At 44.9% G+C, this 23,758-nt stretch overlaps 2 long non-coding RNA genes across 4 annotated transcripts in view; one reads left to right on the top strand and one right to left on the bottom strand.

Moving 5' to 3' along the window:
- Nucleotides 1-4,743: 4,743 nt before the first annotated feature.
- LOC121827933 (uncharacterized) overlaps nt 4,744-23,758 on the bottom strand; it is a 42,761-nt gene continuing 23,746 nt past the window's right edge. The window contains exons 3-4 of one of the 3 annotated variants that reach the window (XR_006070273.2): nt 15,411-15,464; nt 4,744-4,849 (exon numbers count right to left, since the gene is read on the bottom strand). This is a non-coding gene — a long non-coding RNA (uncharacterized LOC121827933). Of the gene's footprint in view, nt 9,950-12,624; nt 14,092-15,410; nt 15,465-23,758 lie in introns of those variants that run through there. The other 2 variants (XR_013052195.1, XR_013052189.1) reach the window with 2 other exon arrangements.
- On the top strand, nt 6,306-22,991 carry LOC107399847 (uncharacterized). Its single transcript, XR_001576577.3, has 3 exons — nt 6,306-6,444; nt 20,955-21,023; nt 22,801-22,991. It is a non-coding gene; the product is annotated as an uncharacterized LOC107399847 (long non-coding RNA).

Genomic DNA, 23,758 nt, shown 5'->3' on the forward strand with positions numbered 1-23,758 from the left:
ATTCAAGAGGAGGGAAGAAGACTAGCAGGTGTGGGGAAAGGGAGGACAGAGAAATGGAAGTCTATGGGGGTGAATATGGTAAATGTGTAATATGAAAGGCTTTGAGTCTTCATGAAACTAGAAACTATGTGCAGTTACTTACACCAACTCACAGGATATAAAGCTGAGGAGATATCGGCAGCTGACAGCTGCTGGGAAGGAGAGAGCTGTGTTCTCTAAGGGCTGGCTCTCTACATTGACCCTGCTCCAGAAAATACCCACTCATCCAAGAGTATATGAGAAGCACCAAGTGAATGTGGGTGCCTTAGAGGTTAAGAACACTTGTGGCCCTAGAAGAGGACCTGGGTTCCACTCTTAGCATCCACATGGTGTCTCACAACTGTCTGCAATCCTCTTCCAGGGGATCTAACTTCTTCTTATGACCTCAGTGGGCACCAGGAATGTGCATGGTGTGTATTCATGCTTACAGGCAAAATACTCATCATATAAAACAATAGGATAAAAAGTGTTAAAAGAGGACACAGGGAGAGCTGAATGGGTAGGAGAGCTGGTGTGGATCTAGGAGGAGTTTGGGAGAAAAGAATAAATAAGATAAACATATTTGAAATAATCAAAGAACCAATACAAATATATGCAGCCCAAAGAATATGAAGAAAAATAAAGACTGAGTATAAGAAGCAAATAATGATATCAACAGTGAAGCCCAGAGAGGTAGAGGGAGAAACAGACATGGACAGAGGCCGATGTTGGTAGACAGTTACTGACATACACAGGAGGGGAGAGTCAGACGTGAGAGTGTGAGATGAGCTGGCCATAGACATCAAGAGACTCTACAGACAGGAAATCAAAGATCTCCTCTTTCTCTCCTCTTTCTCGTCTTTTTCCTTCACTCATGCCTCCTTTCTGTCTCACTCTCTGTGTTCATCTTCTCTGTTTCCAACACTGCGTTTCTGATTCCACTTACTCTGCTGCTGCTCATGGGCAGTGCCCCTATGGCTTATGTTCAGGACCCAATAGGTGGTCTCACCCTGCCCCAAGTTCAGCATCTGAACAGCAGGGAACTGTCCAGGGCCCCAGTGGCTGAGCTCAGAGATGCAGCATGCAGACAACTGGGGCAGCCCAGGATGAGTCCTCTACCTTCTTCATTTCTCCTGAGTTGGAGATGATGTCAGTGACAGATGATGTCCTGAATAGAGACTCACTGATCACTCCTTCACAGCTCTCCAATAAGGCTATTGTTGTTATCATCATCATCATCATCATCATCATCATCATTATTTTCTGAAGGCATGCAATGATGACATCTTCAACCCAGTGGACCACCAGCTTCTCTAGGTTGGAATTTGGCTCTTCATGGCGTGCGAATGTGTGGAACCCTCTCCATTGAAATTGGTAAATGATTCTGTGTTGAATCAACAAACAGTGAAAGATCCCTGGGCTGGTTAATTGCGCCACAGCTGTGAACCTTGGCAGAGGGGGGCCTTTCGTGACTGCTTTTGGCAGACTCATAGTCTCTTCCAAAGGGTCCTTGGCCAGAAGGACTGAACAGTGTTGGGATTTGGGCTGAGATGTCATTGCCAGCCCTTACTTAGTGTGTCCTCTTGATCCAGAGTCAGAGAAAAGAAAGAACTTGAGGAAGGGTCCTCCAACCTTGGAGTTCTGGTCTACCTACCCAAGCTCCACTTTCCTTTCTTTATCTCTGGCTAGCGTGTCTGTCCTCTGACAGGCAGTCTGCACTGTCACGCAAACAACATGTTGCCAGAAGCAGTGACGCAGCTGACTTCCATCCTGGAGAGCTCTCCTCCACAATGTCAAATTACTGGACATGTTTAGGTAAAGCCATGTGAGGTTTATATTTTGTAGAAAGCTCAGTATTTCTGACATCTGCCATCTCAGCTTATAGAAAACAGAGCTGAGATGTAAATGAAGGAGAAATATAAATGGAACAAGGCTCTTGATGTCATTGAAGTAAGGAGTGGGAACTGGAGGGATGACTCAGCAGTTAAGAGAACCTTCTTTTGCAGAGGACCAGAGTTTGTTCCCAGCACCCCAGGAGGGAACACAAACACCTGTAACTCTGGTTTCAAGTGACTTCTTCTGGTCCCCTCAGCCACTGCATAGACAGGGTGCTCACACGGATAAGCAGGCACACACGTGCATATCAATTAAAAAATGAGTAAATAAATTTGAAATAAGACACATAAGAAGATAATAATATGATAATTTATGTGGCAACAAATTAAATAACATAAAGTAATAAACAAGATTTTAGAAATGTACAAAAAAAACTAACTGATTCAGAAAGAAATTAAAATATCTGTACAGACCTATATTGAAAAGTAAAAATAACAATAACAAACAAGTCTATCTAAAAAAATTGTCTAAGACTTGGTGATTTCAAAATTGAATGCCATCAAATATGTTTAGAAGCACAAACACCAACTCTTTTCCATTTTTCCAATTAATTCAAGAGGGATTATTTCCTAATTCATTCTAAGTTTACAGTCTCTAAAAAAAGTGGACTAAAAAACACTCAATAAACTACTAGGTGTTAAAATTTAGCACCATATAGAAGGGATTATACAATTATATGACAACATTATACAGATAATGACAACATTAAATTCATCCTGGAACCACAGGGATTGTTCTGTGAGGGACCCCAAAACAACTTGACCATACAGCTACCATGACAGGCTTAAAGGTCCAGACACAGCTTCTGGCAGACCCCACTCAGTGGGGCTTGCATCTAAGGAGAAATACCTGAGGCCCAAACACAGCTTATGGCAGGCAACACCTGGACCCAGGAAAAGCCATGCGCTAACCCCACCCAGTGGGACTTACATCTAAGAGGAAATGCCTAACATTCCAAAACCCTATACAGCTAGACAAATGTCAGCCATTCAGGGTCCTGAACCCTGGAAGTCCCCTCACCTCAACCTCTGCTATGATAAAAAAAAACCCACCCTGCTGGGGTTTGAGCTCTCTGCTCTCAGAGAGAGAGAGAGAGAGTTCAGAAGATAATAAAGGCTCTTTGCTTTTACATTCGGGATTCAGTCTCTGTGGTGGTCTTTTGGGGGTCCCCTCAAACTGGGTATAACAGTTCAATGTGAGAAAATTAGTTGAGTGACAGAATCAATATTAGAAGAAAACTCTCACACACTTCTCTTAGCTGATGAAGAAAAAGAATTTGGCAAACTCTAAAATTCTAATGGCGCTAGGGAGATGGCTCAGTCATTTGATTCACACCACCCATATAAAGGGTCACAACAGTTGGCTGTGATGGTTATGCCCTCTTGTGGTCTCTGTGGCACTGGGCATGTATGTGGTGCACAGACATCATGAAGACAAAACACCCATGCACACAAAATAAGTAAATAAAAAATTTTTAAAATCTATTACATTTATGTTACCTAACATGTTGGTGAAGAATTTATCATAGTGTTCTCTTATAATCCTCCTATTTCAAATGTATTTACTTGTTTTTTTATTTTGACTAATTTTCTCTCATATATTATGTCCCGTCCACAATTTCCCCTCCCTCCTCTCCTGCAAGCCCCTTCCCTAACTGTTCTCTCCCCCAGATCCACTCCTCCATTTCCCTTCAGCAGGCCTCCCAGGGATCTCAAACAAACAAGTCATAGTAAGTTACAATAAGATCAGTCACATCCTGATATCATATCAAGGCTGGATGAGGCAACCCAATAGGAGAAAAAGGGTCCCAAGAGCAGGCAGAAGAGTCAGATACAGCCTGCTCCCTACTCCCACTGTTAGGAGTCCCACAAGAACACCAAGCTACACAACCATAACACATGTGTAGAGAACCTAGTGCAGACCCATACAGGCTCCCTGATTGTTACTTCAGTTTCTGTAAGCCCCTATGAGACCTCCTTAGTTGATCCTGTGATGCATGTTCTTATGGTGTCCTTGACCCCTCAGGCTCCTATAATCCTTTCTTCCCCTTTTCTTTGGGATTCCTCAAGCTCTGTCTAATGTTTAGCTGTGGGTCTCTGCATATGCTTCTATCAGTTGTTGGGTAGAGCCTCTCTGATGATGCTAGGCTCCAGTCAACCAGTATAGCAGAATATCATTAGGAATCATTTTATTACCTGTTTGTTTGTTTGTTTGTTTGTTTGTTTGTTTGTTTTTTGCCAGTCATGTTTGGTTCTATCCTATGTCTCTGGGCTGCCCAGCCTTTGGTTCCTGGCCCTCCAGGCAGTGTCAGGTGTGAGCTCCCTCTCAAGGTAGCATGGGTCTCAAGCTGGACCAGTCTTTGGTTTGCCACTCTCACAAGTTCTACATCACCTATACCCCAACACAAACTGCTGAGTGGTTAAGAGTGCCTACTTATTCTTTAATTGACATGCATGTGTGTGCCCACTTATCTGTCTGTGCACCATATGCATGCAGTGCCTGAGAAGGCCAGAAGAGGACTTCGTTCACTTGGAATTAGAGTTACAGATTGTTGTGAGCTGCCATATAGGTGTAGGTGGTCAACCCTGGTCCTCTGCAAGAACAGCAGGGGCTCTTAACTGCTGAGTCATCCCTCCAACCCCCACTTCTTATTCCCATGACTTCAAGCACAATGTCCCATTTATACTTCTGCTTCAATCCTTAATGTCTCAGCTCTGTTTTCCATCAGTTGAGCTGGCAGATGCCAATTCCATGGATCTTCTACACAATCAAAACCTCACACAGCACCATCTAAATAAAAACAATTGACATTTTAACGAGCTAAATGTCATTCTCCACTGTTCTTTAATGAGCCAGGCATCATGACACACACCAGTGATCTCAGCACTCAGGAAGGTGACACAGAAGGATGTGAGTTCAGGAGTTTGAGAGCAGCCTGAAAAAGAAAAGTGACACGGTATTAAAAAAAAAAATCCCAAAAAGTTGAACTTGCTTTGTTTTTAGTGCAGGTTTTAGTGTTTGTTTTCTCTGTGCAAAGATTTAAGCAAGACGACTCTCACATTCCCATTCTCCTTCTCACATTACTTTCCCATGTGGTTTCTTCCACTATGCACGCTGATTTACCCACTTCACAATGGGGGCATACATGAAAACATCCATGGCATACCATGAATATATTGAATTTTCATTTCTCCACCACAAAGAATATTTTAAGTGGGGGCTTTAAATTTCCACAGACTGATAAATTTTTCAGTTTCCCTTGTTACTGATTTCTAGATTCACTCTTATGGCAAGAAATGATATTTCTTTTTTTTTCTTTTTTTTTTCTTTTTTTTTTTTTTTTTTTTTTTTTGTTTTTCGAGACAGGGTTTCTCTGTGTAGCTTTGCGCCTCTCCTGGGACTCACTTGGTAGTCCAGGCTGGCCTCGAACTCGCAGAGATCCACCTGGCTCTGCCTCCTGAATGCTGGGATTAAAGGCGTGCGCCACCACCGCCCGGCTAAGAATTGATATTTCTATTTTGTCAACACTTTCAAATGTATCACATCATATTCTGTGAGCTTGCTTGAAGTCAAAAGTGGGGTTTATTCCCCATGCATTTGAGAAAGTGTATTCTGACCAAGGTCACTTTAGATATGTGTGCTCTTGCAGCAGATCCCGGGAGGATGCAGGAAGAGAGCTCTCCAGGATGGAAGTCAGCTGCGTCACCACTTCTGGCAACATGTTGTTTGCGTGACAGTGCAGACTGCCTGTCAGAGAACAGACACGCTAGCCAGAGATAAAGAAAGGAAAGTGGAGCTTGGGTGGGTAGACCAGAACTCCAAGGTTGGAGGACCCTTCCTCAAGTTCTTTCTTTTCTCTGACTCTGGATCAAGAGGACACACTAAGTAAGGGCTGGCAATGACATCTCAGCCCAAATCCCAACACTGCTCAGTCCTTCTGGCCAAGGACCCTTTGGAAGAGACTATGAGTCTGCCAAAAGGCAGTCACGAAAGGCCCCCCTCTGCCAAGGTTCATAACTGTGGCGCAATTAACCAGCCCAGGGATCTTTCACTGTTTGTTGATTCAACACAAAATCATTTACCAAATCGAATGGAAAGTGTGCCGTAAAAACTAAATTCCAGTCCTAAAGAAGTCAATAGTCCACTGGGTTGAAGATGTCATTGTAAAGTTCTGTCATTCTGAAATAGACTTCACAAGAAGTGAATGTTTGCACAGCTCTTATTGGAGAGCTGTGAAGGAGTGATCAGTGAGTCTCTATTCAGGACGTCATCTGTCACTGACATCATCTCCAACTCAGGAGAAATGAAGAAGGTAGAGGACTCATCCTGGGCTGCCCCAGTTGTCTGCATGCTGCATCTCTGAGCTCAGCCACTGGGGCCCTGGACAGTTCCCTGCTGTTCAGATACTGAACTTGGGGCAGGGTAAGACCACCTGTTGGGTCCTGAACATAAGCTCCACCGGGCTCTGGGCACCGAGCTTGAGGCACAGGATGGACAGCCATAGAGGCACTGCCCATGAGCAGCATCAAAGTAAGTGGAATCAGAAACACAGTGTTGGAAACAGAGAAGATGAACACAGAGAGTGAGACAGAGAGGAGGCATGAGTGAAGGGAAAAGGGGGAAAGACGAGAAAGAGGAGAGAAAGAGGAGATCTCTGATTTCCTGTCTGTAGAGTCTCTTGATGTCTATGGCCAGCTCATCTCATGCTCTTACATCTGACTCTCCACTCCTGTGTATGTCAGTAACTGTCTACCAACATCGGCCTCTGTCCATGTCTGTTTCTCCCTCTACCTCTCTGGGCTTCACTGTTGATATCATTATTTGCTTCTTATACTCAGTCTTTATTTTTCTTCATATTCTTTGGGCTGCATATATTTGTATTGGTTCTTTGATTATTTCAAATATGTTTATCTTATTTATTCTTTTCTCCCAAACTCCTCCTAGATCCACACCAGCTCTCCTACCCATTCAGCTCTCCCTGTGTCCTCTTTTAACACTTTTTATCCTATTGTTTTATATGATGAGTATTTTGCCTGTAAGCATGAATACACACCATGCACATTCCTAGTGCCCACTGAGGTCACAAGAAGGAGTTGGATCCCCTGGAAGAGGATTACAGACAGTTGTGAGACACCATGTGGATGCTGAGAGTGGAGCCCAGGTCCTCTCCTAGGGCCACAAGTGTTCTTAACCTCTAAGGCACCCACATTCACTTGGTGCTTCTCATATACTCTTGGATGAGTGGGTATTCTCTGGAGCAGGGTCAATGTAGAGAGCCAGCCCTTAGAGAACACAGCTCTCTCCTTCCCAGCAGCTGTCAGCTGCCAATATCTCCTCAGCTTTATATCCTGTGAGTTGGTGTAAGTAACTGCACATAGTTTCTAGTTTCATGAAGACTTAAAGCCTTTCATATTACACATTTACCATATTCACCCCCATAGACTTCCATTTCTCTGTCCTCCCTTTTCCCACACCTGCTAGTCTTCTTCCCTCCTCTTGAATTCCCCTCTTGATTCCTGTGGTGTCCAATCTTCCTTTCTGTCTTTCTGTCCCATGGGGAGGGAAAGTTCTCTGCCCTCAAATGCAGTAAAGCAGCCTTGGCTGAGTGAGGGAGGATGAGAGAGTGAGTCCTTCTTGAAATACTCCTCCTCTCCTTTCTTACCTCCCAAAAGGAGAGACTTTGGGATAGTTAGACTAGAGGAGGTGAAAGCCAGGGGAGACCATGAAGAAAATCTCTGCCAGCTTCACATTAGTAAACTCCACTAGCTACAAAATTAAACAGCTGCCATTTACTGAGCACCTCTGTTGTTGTTGGTAACTTTCATGACCTCACTAGTACATGATCCACTGAAATAGCGTGAAAGATGTTGTCACTGGTCCCATAAGGCTCAGACAATAATGTCACCTTTTCAGGGTCACATCACAACATCAGGATAAGATTAAGATCCTAACCCTAGCCTCAACCAAACTTTTGCCATTCATCTGATAATATCTATCCAGCTACATGGGACACTGGGGCCAGCAAAGAGAAAGGATTTCCTGAGTTCACAACTATCTCATCCTAGATGTTCCAGGACACTGCTGACCCAAACAGTCCCCTGTGTAAAGTGAGACAGTGGGCTGCCCACCCTTTGACATGGAAACCAGCAAGGCCAAGAGCACCTCTCTCTGTCTCCCAACTCTCTGCCCCCTTCTAATGCTGTGTCCTCCCTTGGAGGATCATGGGAGACAGTCCAGACTTTTGCTCCTGACACCAGCTGCTTCCTCCTTCTTATTCAAGAGGGCAGAGGAGACAGCAGGAGCCCAGGACAGGCAGCTCTCAGGCACTAGCCAGATAGCAGCATTTGCTGGACCAATACTTGCCACGTTGTACTCACTCAACCCCTCTCCACCCCAAACCCACAAACAGCTTCCGTGTCTTCCTCTGCCTGTGCCCCTCCCTGCAAATCTCAGAGTCCAGAGGTCTAGAATACTTTCAACATCTACCACCACTTGGCCTGCTAACCTGGCATGCCTCTGCTCAGAGTCTGCATGCAACTCTATTACCTGACCATCAGTGCTTCCTAAGCCCACAAGAGCTCCTCCAGGATAAGCTGAGAACAAATCCAACTATCACTAATTGCACATTCCACCTGATGCTCATACTGGAAGATCTAGGAGCAAATTTGATCCTGTAACAGCCACCTTCTCACCCTCATAAATGCAACCTTCTGGACTCACACTCAACCCCAGTCTACACCAATAGTGAATCTTTCATGTTCTCTTGGCAGGACATCAGTAATAACTTCTTGCTCATCATAGTGTACGCTCACTCTTCCTAACACACACACACACACACACACACACACACACACACACACACAAATCAATCCCTCATCTTCTTTCTATTCTCTGTCTTGAGCTTAAGCCTTCAAAACCCAAGGTGTTTATGGTAGGGGAACAAACAGTTATCATGTAATACTACTGCAATTGACAACAAGACTTGAAATTGGTATAGTTTTATAATGGCCACTGTGTAGCTGGCACTAACCTGGACCAGGAAGCTTGCTCCTTGCTGGTTTTCAGAGTACTATAAGGTGCTCTACAGGCTGCTGGAGGTAAAAGGTCATCAGTAGTCTTACCTAGCTGTAAACTGTGCAGCTACAATAATGATTGGCCTAGCAAGATATTGGGGCAATGATGACATGAATGTTCTGGTGGTTACCAACTGTCTTCTAATTGAACTTAAGACACATTCTACAAGAGGGACACTATGCCTGGTACTACAGACCTAGCCAAAAATCTTTGTCTGGGAAGGCCAGGCAAGCTACTATGAATATTTTATTAAAGGTGCATTGTATAAAATCATTTCCCAAAATCTCATCCTTCTGCCCATAGATAAATACATCTCTTACCCCTCATCAGTGAAGTGTCTTCATGAATTAAATGGCAGTTAATACAGAGACTCTCATCTGGTGACAATAGAGTGTTCAGCTCTAACTGGGATATCTGCATCATACCCACACCCTTTCTCAAGGCTCAAAGAACACCCCAGAAGAAGAAGCAGAAATACTGTAAGAGTGAGAATTTGGAGAGGTTTCTGCAAAAGAATAAATTCTGTACATAACAAGAACATTACACTCAGGAAATCAAAGCACCTTTTGACTGTATGCACGATACCTATATGAGATCAAGGCAGCCAGCACTCCAGCATTTGCAAGGGAGTAGCTCACGAAACCCACCTCTAACTGAAGAGTTTTGGGCAGGTGCTTGCTGCTAAGGGAGGCTTGGTTGTACTCAACAATGTGGCCCATAGGAGGACACCCATGCTGCAGTAAATGGCCCAAAACCCGTGCACATAAAGACAGCACTAACTGTACTCAGTGATGTTCTTTAAGATGGAGGGTGCTGGAGAGATGGCTCAGCTGTTAAGAACTCACTGTTCTTGCAAATGAGCTGAGTTTGATTCCCAGAACTACTCCAGGCAGCTCACATGACCAGTAAATCCAGCTCCAGGAGATTGAGTGCCCTCTTCTGGCATCTGGGCCCACTGCACCTGTACATACACAGATGTATCTGGTTTAAAATAAAATAAATTATTCAAAAATAAAAAGAAGGATGCAGAATGGGAGGAATTGGAGTGGGAAGTATGAGGTGGATATGATCTAAATATATTGTGTTCATGTATGGAATTACCAAGAATAAATAAATGGTAGATGGTAGATAGATGATAGATAGATAGATAGATAGATAGATAGATAGATAGATAGATAGATAGAAGATAGATAGATAGATAGATAGATAGATAGATAGATAGATAGATAGATAGATAGATAGATAGATGAAAGAGAAAAATAGCCACAATCTGTATCTGGATGAAGTGATACACACCTGTGATCTCAGTACTGAGCATGTTAAAGCTGGAGGGTTGTGAGTTCCAGATCAGCCTGAACTACATGGCAGAACTCTCTCAGAAAGAAAAACAAAAGCAACCAAGCTACGACTCAGTCATTCCACACATAGGTCAAAGAAAACATCCTGAGGGCTTCCAGCTAACAGCTATATGCTCTTGGGCCAGCAGCCTCTCTATCTTACCCGCAACTGTCTATTTTTTCTACGGACATCTCGAAAGATGATGTTCAATATGATAATCTACACTGGTGTTTTGATAGACTGGTTTGTTTGTTTTCTGGGTTTGTCTATTACACAGTGCTCAAGACAGTGGTGAGGGTCCTGACATGGAAGCACTGTAACCCTGAGCCACACCCCAGCCCCTCACTGGGGGATTCTAGGCAGGGGCTCTACCACTGAGCCACACCCCAGCCCCTCACTGGGGGATTCTAGGCAGGGGCTCTACCACTGAGCCACACCCCAGCCCCTCACTGGGGGATTCTAGGCAGGGGCTCTACCACTGAGCCACACCCCAGCCCCTCACTGGGGGATTCTAGGCAGGGGCTCAACCACTGAGCCACACTCCCAGACCCTCACTGGGGGAGTCTAGGCAGGGGCTCTACACTGAGCCACATCCCAGTCCCAGAATGTGTATTTCAGAGATAAGTTAGATGAGTCTTCAATTGGTTGTGAACTCTAGTGCTCAATTTGACATAGTTTAAATGTCAGTTCCTCTAACTGGTAGAGCTATAACTTCAAGTTAATTACTTGCCCATTCTGTGCTTCTCTTTCCTGCTTTAAAGAAGTTTTAAGAATTATGCTAATGATGCAAGGTAAAGTGGTGATATGTGATGAGTGCCTAGAAGTATAATTTTATGATCTTCATCTTTACCTTCAGCAGAATCCACACATTACACATGTTGAGCTCTAAAGACCACATTGTGATAGGCAGCAGACTCAAATGACAGCTGCTCCTCATGGGGCAAATCCTGCCATTTCCCTCGGGGGTCTTTAACACTATAGATTGGAATGCTTGGTAGCATAATTCCAGGGTAAAGCCATTTGCCTTACAGTTTAAATGAGTAATACTTGCAGATTTGACGTGCTGTGCCCGTAAAAGGTGACTGTTAAGGAAGACAAAGGACATAAGAGCAGGACTGGGATCACTTTCAATGTTCTCCAGCTCTGCAAGGAAGACACTTTCTCCAGGACCCACTTGGTGGTGCTCTGTCGTCCTGCCCTGATAGAATGTAGGACGTGTGCTGCAGAGCTCCTGAGGACATTCCGCTTGTCACCATTGAAAACATTAATTCCCAGGAAAAGAGCAGGGTGAACTAGCTCATTCTGGACCCATTCTTGGAGATGAAGGCACTGGTGAATCTCTTTTTCCCGATGCCTGCCAGGAGCACCAGAGAATTTACAAGTTCCAGGTACTAAGAAGTCTTGTCTGACTTCCAGATACAGTCAGCCTCATTTCTGGGTACCCACACCTTCAAGGCTTACTATGTCACAACCCTGAAGGGTCTTACCATGTCTTTGGCTGATGAAAGATTCTTTTCCTCATTGGACTAAAAGATAACAGAGGGCAAAGTCTGATTATTTCTGTATCTGATTATCTCAAAATAAGTATCGGCTGGGGGTATGGCTCAAGGCTAGAGCTTTTGCCCAGCATCCTCCAATGAGGGGCTGGGATGTGGATCAGTGGTAGAGCACCTGCCTAGAATCCCCCAGTGAGAGGAAGGAGTGTAGCTCAGTGGTAGAGCCCCTGCCTAGAATCCCCCAGTGAGGGGCTAGGGATGTGGCTCAGTGGTAGAGCACCTGCCTAGAATCCCACAATGAGGGGCTGGGATGTGGATCAGTGGTAGAGCACCTGCCTAGAATCCCCCAGTGAGAGGAAGGGGTGTGGCTCAGTGGTAGAGCCCCTGCCTAGAATCCCACAATGAGTGCTTGCCTAGCATGCATAGGGCCCTTGTTTTGATCTCCAGCATATCCCCCACACACAAATTAGTAACAACATCCATTGAAATTCCTGCATGTTAAACCCCATGATAAGGATTCACACATGTCAAATTCTTCCTCACAATACCCCTTTAGGGTAGGAGAGCATTTACTGGAGAGGACACTGAAACTTGGAAAGGTTAAGTCACTTCCTACCCCTGTAAATAGTAGCATTAGGTTCCAAAGCCAAGTCCAAATCTCCGCCTTACCACACATGATAGCCTGTATCTGCATTCCCACAACTCAGAAAGTAGAGACAGGAGGACCATGAGTGTGAGTCCAGACTGGGTTCTATAGCTAAGTCCCAGGCCAATCTGCACTGCAAAATAGAATGAGTCTCTCTTTCTCTCTCTCTCTCTCTCTCTCTCTCTCTCTCTCTCTCTCTCTCTCTCTCTCTCTCTCGTGTGTGTGTGTGTGTGTGTGTGTGTGTGTGTGTGTGTGTGTGTGTGTGTATGTGTGTGTGTTCTCTACACCATGCTAGGTGCAGATTGAAGGAAAATAGTTAATTATTATATCAACCCCTTAAATTATATTTCCTACAATTCTGCAGTAACAGAGACTGGATTTTTAACAATCTTTTTAGTAATTTTTTGAGTACATAAGTTTATTTTGAGCATAGTTACACCCCTAGCCGCTCTTCCTGTTACCACCCTCTCTACCCTCCCATCCTTGCCCCCTCAGAGTTCTGTTTTCTTAGCCTTTTTCACTGCATTGAGTCCACTTCGTGTTACCCAGCTAGTCTGGGGAGCGGGGCCTGCCCTGGAGTGTAGCAACCTGCAGAGGTCACATCATTAAAGAGAACTGGCTCTCGCTCTCCCGGCAGATATCAAACACCAACAGCTCCTCGGTGAGTGGTGGCATTTTAGTGTCCGCCTTCTCATCTTTGTGCTGGGATCTGTGTAGCTCAAGATCGGCCAGTCTTGTGTGTGTTGTCACAATCACGGTGAGTTCAAATGTCTGGACAAGCACTTCCTGGTGCTCTCTGCCACCTCTGGCTTTTACCATCTGTCTGCCCCTCTTCTGGGTGACCCCTGAGCCCTTTGGTGAGGGACGTGATATGTACATCCCATTTAGGGCTGAGCACTGAACACAGAGTTTAGATTTTTATCCCCACATGAAACAACTTGAGAAGTATAGGAAATGCAAACTCAATGGGACTCAACAGAGAATCCTGGCTAAGGAAACAACCGAGGATTTGGTAAGGCCAGCATCAGCAGAGAGAGCTGCCCAGATTGGAGAGCTCAGATTCCTGCAGAAGGCTAGCCTCGTGCCCAGGTGCTAAGACATGTATATCAGGAATTCCTGAGGCTAGGGAGAGTGCTGCAATCCTCTCAGGGTCCTGGAGGTGCAAAGAGTCCATGTCTTCCCCATCCATGTTCGAGACTCCATGGGGTGCTGGTAAAATTATATCTCAGTTACCAGATGTGTGGGGTGCTGGTAAAATCATGTCTTAGTTACCAGATGTGTGGGGTGCTGGTAAAATTATGTCTCAGTTACCAGATGTGTGGAGTGCTGGTAAAATCATGTCTCAGTTACCAGATGTGTGGAGTGCTGGTAAAATCATGTCTTAGTTACCAGATGTGTGGGGTGCTGGTAAAATCATGTCTTAGTTACCAGATGTGTGGGGTGCTGGTAAAATCATGTCTTAGTTACCAGATGTGTGGGGTGCTGGTAAAATCATGTCTTAGTTACCAGATTGTGGGGTGCTGGTAAAATCATGCTTCAGTTACCAGATGTGTGGAGTGCTGATAAAATCATGTCTCAGTTACCAGATGTGTTGGCCAGTCTTAATTGTCAGCTTGGCATGACCTGGAATCCCATGGGAAGAAAGTCTCAGTGAGGGACTTTCCAGCTCACATTGAGTATGCTAATCAATGTAGAAAGCCCCAGATGAAAGCAGGAGGCACCATTCTCTAGTGTGGGGCCCTGACCCATCTCAGAGTAGAGAAAGCTAGCTGAGCTCTTGACTGTGGTGTCATGTGACCGGAAGCTCCTGACACTGTGATGTCCCTGAAGTCATGGACTGTAACCTAGGATTGTGGACTTACAGATAAATAAATCAGCCCTTCCTCCCTCAAGTTGCTGTTGTTGGGGTATTTTATCACTGTGACATGTAGATGTAACCAACCATCTTATTAAATAAGAAACACAGAAGCAATGCAAAGAAGAAAGCCAAGAGGTCAGAGCTAAGAGCTAAAACCTTACCCTTCCTCCTGCAGTGGTCCTACCTCTCCAAACCAGAAAGACTTCCTGTGTGTCTGTCTTTTTATAGTGTTTCTGTTCTGCCTTCTCATTGGTTGTAAACCCAACCACATGACCGCCTCATCACGGCCTGTCTGTATAGACCTCCACGTTTTCTATTGATTGGTATTGAGATTAAAGGCATGTGTACCAATACTGGCTGTATCCCTGAACACACAGAGACTTACCTAGCTCTGCCTACCAAGTGCTGGGATTACAAGCATACACCACCACTGCCCTGTGTTTCCTATGGCTTGCTAATAGCTCTGACCCCCAGGCAACTTTATTTATTAACATACAAATAATATTTGAATACAAATAAAATATCATCATAGTGACAGGCATGAAATTAGGGCACAAGATAACCTGACCTAGATCCAGAATCTTACAAGACTGCCTCCTCCTCACCCTCATCCTCCTGTTTCTCTCCTCCTCCTCCTTGCCCTCATCATCACCCTCTTCTTCATCCTCATCTTCTTCCTCCCCTCCCCTCCCTCTTCTCACAATGTAGCCCAGGATGGCCTCAAACTTGAAATTCTCATGCTTCCATTTACTAATTACTGAGATGTAAGTGTGTGCCACTATGCCCAGCTCACAAGTACATGTGACACCTTGCAACATTCAAAAAGAAATTCATTTTGGCTAGTCATGGCAACCCATCCTTTAACCTCGGCACTCAAAAGGCAGGGGCAACCAGATCCCTGTGAGTTCAAGGCCAGCCTGGTGGACAAAGAAAGTTCCAGGACAGCCAGGGCTACACAGAGAAACCCTGTCTCAAAAAAATGCATTTTGACACAATAATATAACTTAAAACAATTTACAGAAACATAAATATACCCAGCAACTGGCAATGTTTGGTGTTAGATATAGATAAAAAGAAATATTACCTTAAAACTGAGGCAAGGGGTGTCTGCAACCACCACAGCCAGCAGCATAATTATCTACAGGAGACAAGAAGGTAGTTCAATTCAAGACAAGTCAGTAGCCAGTGTTGGTTCAAACTCCAGGAGTCTCTCTCCGAGTGGTTTATTTTAGGCATATTTAAGCACAACACAATCTGGAGAAAATTCTCCTGGTGATAATTAAGTTAGTCCTGTGTGCACAAAAAAGCTTGAAGTCTGCCTACACTGAAACTTTTTCTAAAGTACATGTGACACCTTCCATAAAGATGAAGTCAGTAGACTGACTGAGAGAAACAAGCTCATGATATGGGTCCAGGGGTGAATCTAGTGTGGCCTCAACCACACCAACAGCACAAGGTCACCAGGCTATGAACTACATCTGCTCCTGGCCTTCTGGGTGGACAACAAGTTATGCATCCCTCCCTTTGAAGGGACAACCCTGTGTGTTTAACATTCCTGGTTCCTCTAGTGCTTATCTGTGTGTATAGAACCCCAGTGACACCTCCATAGAACTTGTAATGCAAGTCTGTATGGTGTAGATCAAGAATGTCCCTCCCAAAGGCCTATGTGTTACAAGTTTGGTCCCTAAGACTAGTTAGAAAGAAGAAGGAGATCAGTGGGAGGGGACAAGAGAGGGTAATGGGGGCAAAATGATCCTAATACTTTATATATATATATATATATATATATATACATTTATGAAAATTTCAGTGGTTAAGAGCACTGGTTGCTCTTCCGGAAGACCCAGGTTTGATTCCCAGGACCCACACGGTGGCTCATAACTATAACTCCAGTATTAGGAGAATCCAGTGCCCTCTTCTGGCTGCCATGAACACCAGGCACACATGTGGTATACAGATATGCATGCAAGCAAAATACTCATACACATAAATAAAGTAAAAATATTTTTAATTTGTTAAATAAGATATTATAAAGCCACTTTATGCATAGTTAATATATGCTAATTAAAAGGTAAGGAGAATGGCTTGTTCCCCAAGACAGCAATGTTCAAAGGTGGACATTTGTGGTTAGCGACTGGCTCACTGACTGACTTCATCTGTGGATTAACTCATGGATGAATTCGGAATCTGATGGGCTGTTGGGAGGAGGTGGAAACAGGGAAATGGTGCCTTGTAGAAGGGAGGGGGCCCCTGAAGGTCTACCTTGAGGGCTCCTGGCTCTCTCTCACTCTCACCCCCCACCCCTTTCCTCCCTGTTTCTGCCTCCCTGTGGAGCCGCACACTCCTCAGCCTGGTTCACCTCACAAGTGAAATGCCCAACACAGACCTGGCTTGCAGCTCTGTCTAGCTGTGTTCCACCACTGTCCTCCCCACCCCTGCCCTCTGTTTCTCCCCACGTCCATGCCCCCCACTGTCTCTTTGCAAACAGGCAACAAAGGCCAAGCAGGAAGAAATTTAAACTCCACAACACCACCTCCTGTTTCGTAACAAACCACAGATCTCAGGTTTCAAACATAAACTTAGATGTTATTGTTGGCTGTCTTCTAGCAAGTTGGGGTGGGGTTGGGGGGTGTTGAGAAACATTAAACCCATATCTTATTTTTCTTAACAAGATCAGAAGTCAACAAATACTCCAGCTGGACTACCTTCACCTTCTCTTGAGAAGTCTGAAATTTCTTTTATTTATTTATTGCACATGTGTGTGTGTGTGTGTGTGTGTGGTGTGGGGGTGGGGGTATATGTGTGTAGGTAAATGCATGGGCATAAGTATAGGTGTGGGTGGGTGTGCACATGTGTGGGCATGTGCATGGAATCTGGGGGTTGACATCCAGTCTCTTCCTCAATCACTCTCCATTTTTTTTAAAGATTTTTCATTTTTTTTTTTACCTCCCCGTGGGAGGCCTTACCTTCTTGTAGGTGGGAATGGGGTGTGGGTTGGGAGGGGGAGGCTGGCAAAAGGAGAGAAGAGGGGGATCTTGGATTGGTGTGTAAAAATGAATTTAAAAAATTTCTTAATGAAAAAAGATTTTTCATTTTTTATTTCTCTGTGTGTGTTTGTGTGTGTGTGTGTGTGTGTGTGTGTGTGTGTGTGTGTGTGTGTGTGTATTCCACATGTGTGTAGATACATGCAGAGACCAGAAGAGGGCACCAGATCTCCTAGAGCTCCAGTTACAGGAGCTTGAGAGCTGCCCAGTATGGATACTAGGAACTGGACTCTGGTCCAGAAGTGCTCTTAACTGCTGAGCCATCTCTCCAGCCCTGATCACTCTCCACTTTATTTTACTAAGGCAAGGTCTCTCATCAAACCCAGAATGCACTGACTTGACTAGTCTAACTATCCAGCTTGCTCTGGGGATCCCCTGTCTTCTCTGCCTACTGAGCAGTTGGATTCCTAGTGGGCTGCCCTGCATACCCAACTTTTACCTGGGTTCTTGGGGATCGGAGTTCAGTCTTCACATTGACAGAAAGAATGCTTTACCTGGGATCATCTCCCAGGCCCTGAGTCAGAAGATGCAGAGGCATTTCCATATCAGAAATCTGATGACTGTTAGCAATAATCAAAACCTGAGCTGTTGAGATCACTGGCTGTACTGGCAAGTTGGCTCAGCCGGTAAAGGCACTTGGCGCCAAGTCTGTTGACCTGAGTTCTATCCCGGCAAACTGCATGGTGGAAAGAGAGACACAGTGCCCACAAGTTGCCCTCTGACTGCCACAGGTGTGTCATAACACATAACATATGTGCCCACACATATATATGCACACACGTGCACACATACACATACACAAATAAATAAATACATGTAATAAAAATTTCAGATAAATGTAATGGTTTTTGTTTAAAGAAAAATAATTTTAAACTCATGACATTTTTTTTTTAATTTTAAAAATCCATTACACTCATTTGCAGAAAATTAGTATAATTGGAAATTATCACATGAAGTAAAACATTCCAGACCCACAAAGACAAATAAATTCTAGTCTATATCCTGGGTTTCAATTTTCATTTATCTGTTGGGCTGGTGTAGATCATGAACCTAGAAAAGAAACAATGAAGAGGAAAGGAGGCCTTACGGAACAGTTAGAGAGGAGAAAGAAAAAAGAGGAAAAAGGGGGTCACTGGGGTTTCATGGGGGCAGAAAGGGAGCCAGTAGGAGGGGATAAGGGAATTAACCCAGGCTGATGGCTCAGTGGTTACCAGCACTGGCTGCTCTTGCAGAGGACCCAGGTTCAATTCCCAGCACCCACATGGTGGCTCACAACCGTCTGTAACTCCAGTGCTAGGGGATCCAATGCCCTCTTCTGATCTCCATGGGCACTGACGTACACTGAAGGCAGCATACCCATACACATAAAATATAGATCAGTCTCTGGACTGGGTGTGGTGGCACACAGCTCTAATCCCAGCACTCTGAAGTTCCGGGCAGGAGGATCCCCATGAGTTCAAGGCCAGCCTGGTCTGCATAGTGAGTTCCAGAGTAGACAGAGCTACATAGAGAGACTTTGTCTCAATAAACAAACAAACGAATGAATAAATGAATGAATGAATCTCAAAAACAAAGTACTATGAAACTGCCTGAATGAAATCCATCAGTTTATATAATAAAAAGGGGAAACATAATAAATACATAAAATTTTAAAAGCATAAAAAAGAAAAAATTCTTCTGCTGTAATTCTTCTACCCACTCAGTTAAGCTGCGTTTCGTTTTCACACTGCAATGATAAAGTGAAAGATTCTTGCAGTGTTATACATTCAAGAATTTGCCTCTTTTTTTTTTTTCTTTTTTCTTTTTTTCTTCCAGTACATCAAGAGCAGCTGCCAGATCCCTGTCAACTATTACTGGGGGTTTTCTGTTGTTTGGGGTGGTTTGGCTTGGTTTTGTAAGACCGGATCTTGCTACATAGCCCAGGCTGGCTGCAAACTCGTGATCTTCCTGACTCAGCATCCGGGAGTCCTGAAACTGCTGTGCCTGGTGTCTGCAATCACTGTTATCACCATTGTATAGGTGAGAAAACTAAGTCTGGGGCTGGAGAGACGGCTCAGCAATTAAGAGCATATACTGCTCCTCCAGAGGTCTGAATTCAGTTTCCAGCACCCACATGGGTAGCTCTCAGACACAAGTAACTCGAGCTCTAGGGGATCCAATGCCCTTGGCACCTGCAGTCACTCACACTCAGACACACATGCAAATAACCATAACCAAAAATAAGGTAAATCTAGAAGAGGAGGAAGGAAGAGGGGAGGGAGGGAGGGAGGGAACAAGCTAAGTCTCAGAGGCAAGGAGAGTAAAACAGCACCCAGGGTGGCATCACCTCTGTCTGACTCTTCCTTGCCTTTTCCAGTTCTACAAGCAGCAAATGCAGTCAAGGGTGAAGTCCTTGACTCCCTGGGGCCCTGTGTGTCTTATAATGGCTCTATAAACAAGTTCTGTTTCCAGAACTGTGCTGGTGGCTTCCACTTTGGACCTGCCCATTTCCCACTGACTGGAAGGGGAATGAGAGGCCGACAGAGAGCGTGGGTCACATAAGTTCTTTAACAAATGGAGCCGGGCGGTGGTGGCGCACGCCTTTAATCCCAGCACTCGGGAGGCAGAGCCAGACGGATCTCTGTGAGTTCAAGGCCAGCCTGGACTACCAAGTGAGTTCCAGGAAAAGGCGCAAAGCTACACAGAGAAACCCTGTCTACACAGAGAAACCCTGTCTCGAAAAACCAAAAAAAAAAAAAAAAAAAACAAATATAAGGATACTAAGCTCCATCAGTTTGCAACCGCACTCCAAAGCACCCTCCACCCTCCTCAATTTGTTGTTGTTGTTGCTAATATTTTTACTTATTCTTTGACAAATTCACACATTTGCATAAATGTATATTGATTAAATTCACCTTCTAGTATCCTCTCTTACCAACTCCTACCCCCTTTCTTCGAAACAAACTCCCCTCCCCTCCTGATTTCCCTCCCCATTATTATTGTTGTTGTTATTGTTTAGGGAGACAGGGTTTCTTTGTGTAGCTTTGTCTGTCCTAGAACTCGCTCTGTAGCCCAGGCTGGTCTCAAACTCATAGATCCGCCTGCCTCTGCCTCCTGAGTGCTGGGATTAAAGGCGTGTGCTAACACCGCCCAGCTTCTTCTTTTATTTTTGATCTTGTTTTGAAACAAGCTATTGCTGTGTAGCCCTGGCTGGCCTGGAATTCGCTCTGTAGACCAGGCTGGCCTCATATTCACAGAGATCTGACTGCCTCTGCCTCCTATATGCTGGCATTGAATGCCAGCCACGACTACGTAGTGAGAACGCTATTTTAAAAAAATGTTTTTAGGTGTGTGTGTGTGTGTGTGTGTGTGTGTGTGTGTGTGTGTGTGTGCACGCCAATGCCATAGCACTCAGGAAGCTGAGGCATGAGGATTAGGAATTTGAAGCGACCCTGTGTTATGTGCGCGCCATTATGAAATAATAAACTTTTGTAAAAGAAGAATAACTAAACAAAAGCATCTGAAAATCTCAGACGGCCCTGCTGTTAAAATCAGGGACACCTAAAACTTTAGAAGCTGAGATTACTGTGCGCTTGTGTTTACAGGCAACACTATGACCGTTCTGTGGAAGCGAGTCTGGCCAAAGAAGCTGAAGTTTCTCCCCACCCATCATGGTAAACATTTGCAGCCACAGCTTGTGAGGGAGGGGATGGTGGAGCCAGCTTGTTTGAAATTTGTTTTGTTTGGAATGGGAAGGTCCGTGGTTGGCAGGCTGCCTCCCGGGTAGAGGTGACGGAGAAGAGAGAAGAAAGGCTAATCCTTACAGTCCAAAAGCTAACAGAGAAAGCAGGCGTGGCCGCCAACAGCGCCAGGGAACAACAGAGAGCTTGCCCTTCCACCCCCTGATCTTACTTGTCCAAACCAGTATTACTCATTCTCATTTAGCAACAGAGCCAAACTCCACTCTCAACCAAGTCTCCAGCATTCCTAGGGCCCAGGGGAGATGGGGTGTAGGTCTTTGTTGGGGTTCTGCTTGACTCCTCATGTAATCATGGGAATGATGATGAGCATGGCTTCCTACTTTTCAGTAAAAGCCAAACATACGCCCACACGGACAACAGCTTTGGAACTGCCTGTGGCTGCAGAGACAGGAACAGTGGGGGGGGGGGGGGACGGTGCTCTCCACAAGTCAAGCACTGTTCTGAAAACCTTTCAGAGACAGAGGTCAGCGCCACAGAGATGACTCGGTGATGAAGAGCACTTGCTGCTCTTGCAGAGGATGGAATTCGGTTCTCAGCACCCAGGTCAAGCAGCTCACAACTGCCCATAACTTCAGCTCCAGGGGTCTGACACCCTCTTCTGGCCTCTATGCATGCACAAGCACACACAGAGATACATGCACGAACACATACAGACAAATAAAAAACAAATCAATATTCTCTAAAGAATAGTTCATGGTGGCCTGGAAATGGGATCCACTTACCTGTGCCTCCTACATCCACTGAGATTAACCACAGTGCCTAGCCTAATAGCTCTGCGCTATTTCATTTAATCACAGAGAACAAAGTCCATGCCATCATCAGATTCCTCAGATTCTTCTCTCTTTGCTTCCTCTTTCTTGTCTTAGAAGCAAAGGTAGGTAGCAGATGACAGGGACCTACTTCTGGCTCAGCACCAGCCACCAAAGCAAATCCCCCCAGCCCTACAGAGCACCTGCTGTTCACATTGTTGACATTAGCCAAGGTTTCTGCAAACAAGCCAAGCCCAAATGTTACCCCAGCCACTTTAAGGAGGTGGGGGATGGGAACGGGGACTGGGGGTGGGGAGGGGAGCAATTAATCCTATTCTCCTTGACTCTTGACTCTCCATGACTTCTCCATGAACTCACGGTTGAGCGTGAGAGCAGTGTGGATGCCAGTGAACCCAGAAACCAAGCAAATGGGGTGCAGGCAACTGCCTCACTCTGAGCCAAGTCACAGATGAATTGAGGGCCTCACCCCAAGACCTCCTTGGTTTGTTCTCAAAACTCAGACCCAAGCTGCTAGCCTGATACTTGCGAAAATGCAAACATTATCTTCTAATAAAATGTTTACAGTGTTAAAGACAACCGCTAAAAGGAAATAATTAGATTATTTCCAGGCTGATTGAGGGGCTAGATATAAAAAAAGAACCCAATCTAATAAAGTGATATAAAAGGGAAGGGAGAGGCTGGTCGGTGGTGGCACATACCTTTGGCCCCAGCACTCAGGAGGCAGAGGCAGGTAGATCTCAGAGTTTGAAGCCAGCCCCGTCTACAGAGTGAGTTCCAGGACAGCCAAGGCTACACAGTGAAACCCTGTCTAAAAAAAAAAAAAAAAAAAAAAAAAATCCATCTTCCACTCCTTATAAAAATTCTCAGTTGGGGACTGGGAGAGATGGCTCAGTGGTCAAGAATACTTGTTGCTTTTGCAGAGGACTTGAATTCAGTTCCAGGCATCCACATGGCAGCTCACAGCCATCAGAACTCTAGTTCCGGAGGATTTGACGCCCTCTTCTGGTCTTTTTGGACACTGCATGAAAGCGATGCTCAGACCTACACATGGGAAAAATATCCATGCACATAAAATAAAAATAAATAAATATTTTTAATTCCAAAACTAAAAGTGGAAAGGAATGTCCTTGGCCTAACAAAAAAAAAGTATCTATGAAATTTACAACCAGGCTTGGCAGCACACACGGGATGTCGGGGCAGGAGGATCAGGAAGGCAAGGCCAACCTCGGCTACATGAGGCCCTGTCCAAACATTAAAAGGCAGGGGTTGGAGAGATGGCTCAACAGTTAAGAGATTTACTGCTCTCAAAGAGGAGTCAGGCTCATTCCCGGCATCCATATGGTGGCTCACATCTGTAACTCTAGTCCCAGGGGACCCAACACTCTCTTCTGAACTCCTCAGACACATACAGACACTTACGGACATGAAATAACCTCCAAAGGAGACAAATACTATATAATTCCACCTACTAGAGCAGTGAAATTCATAAAGAAAGAATGCAGAATGATTTTCCAGGGCTGAAGGGAGGGAGAAAAGGAAAGCCGTATTTAACTAGTGCCAGATGTCGGTTTGGCAAGATGAAAAGAGTTTGGTAATTGCTTACACAACACCAAACTGAGCAGTGAAAAATGGTCGAGGGGACGGATGACAAAAAAACTCGAAACTGGTCAAGGTGCAGGAGAGCAAGTGTCCATATGTGCTCCACCACAGGTCAGAGGACCTTTGAGGAAAAGGGCACAAAAATACTGGAGATGGCTCAGTGGTTAAGAGAACTGGATGCTTTTCCAGAGGACCCAGGTTCAATTCCCAGCACCCACATGGTGGCTCACAATGGATGTAACTCCAGTTCCAGGGGATCCGACTCCTTCTTCTGGCCTC

This window comes from Peromyscus maniculatus, chromosome 1 (genome assembly GCF_049852395.1).
Source record: "Peromyscus maniculatus bairdii isolate BWxNUB_F1_BW_parent chromosome 1, HU_Pman_BW_mat_3.1, whole genome shotgun sequence".
NCBI classification, from domain to species: Eukaryota; Metazoa; Chordata; class Mammalia; order Rodentia; family Cricetidae; genus Peromyscus; species Peromyscus maniculatus.